The sequence below is a fragment of the Marmota flaviventris genome, chromosome X, assembly GCF_047511675.1.
Source record: "Marmota flaviventris isolate mMarFla1 chromosome X, mMarFla1.hap1, whole genome shotgun sequence".
NCBI classification, from domain to species: Eukaryota; Metazoa; Chordata; class Mammalia; order Rodentia; family Sciuridae; genus Marmota; species Marmota flaviventris.
The window spans coordinates 39,688,347-39,692,723 of record NC_092518.1 but is presented as its reverse complement, the minus strand read 5'-3'; positions in this window follow the sequence as shown (position 1 = coordinate 39,692,723).

The window sequence follows — 4,377 nt, the reverse complement described above, 5'->3', positions numbered from 1 at the left end:
ATCATCTCGATAGATGCGGAAAAAGCATTTGACAAAGTACAGCATCCCTTTATGTTCAAAACTCTAGAAAAACTAGGGATAACAGGAACATACCTCAATATTGTAAAAGCAATCTATGCTAAGCCTCAGGCTAGCATCATTCTGAATGGAGAAAAACTGAAGGCATTCCCTCTAAAATCTGGAACTAGACAGGGATGCCCTCTCTCTCCACTTCTGTTCAACATAGTTCTCGAAACACTGGCCAGAGCAATTAGACAGACGAAAGAAATTAAAGGCATAAAAATAGGAAAAGAAGAACTTAAATTATCACTATTTGCAGATGATATGATTCTATACCTAGCAGACCCAAAAGGCTCTACAAAGAAACTATTAGAGCTAATAAATGAATTCAGCAAAGTGGCAGGATATAAAATCAACACACATAAATCAAAGGCATTCCTGTATATCAGCGACAAATCCTCTGAATTGGAAATGAGGACAACCACTCCATTCAAAATATCTTCAAAAAAAATAAAATACTTGGGAATCAACCTAACAAAAGAGGTGAAAGACTTATACAATGAAAACTACAGAACCCTAAAGAGAGAAATAGAAGAAGATCTTAGAAGATGGAAAAATATACCCTGTTCATGGATAGGCAGAACTAACATCATCAAAATGGCGATATTACCAAAAGTTCTCTATAGGTTTAATGCAATGCCAATCAAAATCCCATCGGCATTTCTTGTAGAAATAGAGAAAGCAATCATGAAATTCATATGGAAAAATAAAAGACCCAGAATAGCAAAAACAATGCTAAGCAGGAAGTGTGAATCAGGCGGTATAGCGATACCAGACTTCAAACTATACTACAGAGCAATAGTAACAAAAACAGCATGGTACTGGTACCAAAACAGGCGGGTGGACCAATGGTACAGAATAGAGGACACAGAAACCAATCCACAAAACTACAACTATCTTATATTTGATAAAGGGTCTAAAAGCATGCAATGGAGGAAGGATAGCATCTTCAACAAATGGTGCTGGGAAAACTGGAAATCCATATGCAACAAAATGAAACTGAATCCCTTTCTCTCACCATGCACAAAAGTGAATTCAAAATGGATCAAGGAGCTTGATATCAAATCAGAGACGCGCCGTCTGATAGAAGAAAAAGTTGGCTACGATCTACAGTCGGTGGGGTCGGGCTCCAAATTCCTCAATAGGACACCCATAGCACAAAAGTTAATAACTAGAATCAACAAATGGGACTTACTCAAACTAAAAAGTTTTTTCTCAGCAAAAGAAACAATAAGAGAGGTAAATAGGGAGCCTACACCCTGGGAACAAATCTTTACTCCTCACACTTCAGATAGAGCCCTAATATCCAGAGTATACAAAGAACTCAAAAAATTAGACAATAAGAAAACAAACAACCCAATCAACAAATGGGCCAAGGACCTGAACAGACACTTCTCAGAGGAGGACATACAGTCAATCAACAAGTACATGAAAAAATGCTCAACATCTCTAGCTGTCAGAGAAATGCAAATCAAAACCACCCTAAGATACCATCTCACTCCAGTAAGATTGGCAGCCATTAGGAAGTCAAACAACAACAAGTGCTGGCGAGGATGTGGGGAAAAGGGTACACTTGTACATTGCTGGTGGGACTGCAGATTGGTGCAGCCAATTTGGAAAGCAGTATGGAGATTTCTTGGAAAGCTGGGAATGGAGCCACCATTTGACCCAGCTATTCCCCTTCTTGGTCTATTCCCTAAAGACCTAAAAAGAGCATGCTACAGGGACACTGCTACATCGATGTTCATAGCAGCACAGTTCACAATAGCAAGACTGTGGAACCAACCTAGATGCCCTTCAATAGACGAATGGATTAAAAAAATGTGGCATTTATACACAATGGAGTATTACTCTGCATTAAAAAATGACAAAATCATAGAATTTACAGGGAAATGGATGGCATTAGAGCAGATTATGCTAAGTGAAGCTAGCCAATCCCTAAAAAACAAATGCCAAATGTCTTCTTTGATATAAGGAGAGTAACTAAGAACAGTGTAGGGACGAAGAACAGGAGAAGAAGATTAACATTTAACAGGGATGAGAGGTGGGAGGGAAAGGGAGAGAGAAGGGAAATTGCATGGTAATGGAAGGAGACCCTCAGGGTTATACAGTGGAGGAGGTAGAGAGAGAGGAGGGGAGGGGAGGGGAGAGGTGGGGAGGGGGGAGGGTGGAGGATGGGAAAGGCAGTGGAGCACAACAGACACTAGTATGGCAATTTGTAAATCAATGGATGTGTAACTGATGTGATTCTGCAATCTGTGTATGGGGTGAAGGTGGGAGTTCATAACCCACTTGAATCAAAGTGTGGAATATGATATGTCAAGAAATTTGTATGTTTTGAACAACCCACAATAAAAAAAAATAAAAAAAAAAAAAAAAAAAAAAAAAAAAGTATCACCAAATAAATAGAAGATATAGATAAGAACCAAATGGAATTTTTAGAACTGAAAAATACAATAACCAAAGTTAACAATTCACTCAATGGACTCAATAGTGTAATGGAGAAGACAGAGGAAAGAAATAGTGAACACAAAGATACATAAATAGAAAATGTCCAATCAAATAGCACATAGAAAAAAGGGGTATTTCTTTGGTCATGGATGACATTACTTTCTATATACAAAATTCCAAAGAATTGACAAAAAAACTCCAGGAACTAATAAGCAATTACAGCACACTTGCAGGAGACAAGGTTAGTATACAAATATTGGTTGCTTTCCTATACATCAGCAATTGAAATTTGAAATTAAAAATTCAAATTAGCACCAAAAATTATATACTTTAGTTATAAACCTAACAAGATACGTATAAGTTTCCTTTGAGGAAAATTGAAACTCTAATGAAAGAAATCAAAGGACTAGATAAATGGAGAGGGATTCCACGTTCATGTTAACGTGTTCAATATTATTGATTTCATGTTCAAAATTAACATGTAAGTTCTTCCCAACTCGATCTATAAACCCAGTCAAAATTCCAGAATGTCATTTTATAGATATCAACAGACTGATTCTAAAATACATATATATGTAGCAGCAAAAGACCCAGAATAGCCAACAAAATGCTGAAAAATAAGTAAGACTGGTGCTACATTATTTCAAGACTATACTTCAAAGCTAAAGTGATCAAGAATAAACCGATTGATGAATAGAGAGCCCAGAGGGCTGGGGGGTGTAGTTCAGTGGTAGAGTGCTTGCCTAGCATAAGGGTTTGGTCTTGGGTTTGTTCCCCAGCACTGCAAAACACACACACACACACACACTCACTCTAAAATGGGGTGCAGAGCTGAGAAACATGCCAGCATAGATACAGTTATCTGGCTATAAATTTTAAATTATAAATTTATAAATTAAAATTTGTTAAAATCCTATTGGTATCAAACCACTGTGATACGTTCTGGTTTCAATTAACATGTACAACACTCTACTCTCTCCCACTGAATACAGCTAAAACTTCCAAACAGAAGGAATGAAGTAATTACCTCAGGACTCCGAAAAGGAAATGCTAGTGGGCATGTTGGGGAAATTTACAAAATCACAAAAGAGACCAAATTATCTGTGAGTTCTATTTTTATTCTCCCCAGATTTTCCTGGCCTGGGAGCACACATCTTCTTGACAGATAGAAAGAGCTCCAAGAGAAATTCTCTACCACAGCTTTAAGGGGCAGAAAGAGGGCCATCATGGATCATAGAACATAGGTGAAATTCTTTGGGATGTTTGTGTTGTCCCTGCTTTTGTTTGCTTTGGTTTTCCACCCAGGCAATACTGCAGCCATGCTGTAGCAGCAGTGGCTGGAGAGGTCCCTAAAATAAGAGAATTTGGAACTGAGAATTGTTCTTTTTTTTTGGTGGTGGTGGTACTGGGGATTGAACACGGGGGGCACTCTACCATTCTACCACTGAACTCCATCCTTTTTATAATTTTGAAACTGGGTCTCCCTAAATTGGACTTGAAATAGAGAGCCTCCTGTCCCAGCCTCCTGAGTAGATGGGATGACAGACATGTGCCACCACACCTGCCTTGGAACTAACTGTTTTCTATGATTGGAGAAACCTATGTTCCCTAAACATGGGGATGGTCCCCTATAAGTTCTCTTTCCCTCTATTATCTTACTACTTGATTAAAAGGCAAAATTGTAAAAAGTGTGTGACAAAAGAAAAGAAGACAGACCACAATGAGCAGGTAAGTGCCAGGGACATTGCAGAAATGAAAGAATTCAGGAAAACAATCACATGAAGTTGTGTGTAACCCCTCCCCATGTATACCCATGAACTGCATCTGCATGGATCTAACATAACACTAAAGACTATATCAGAGGGT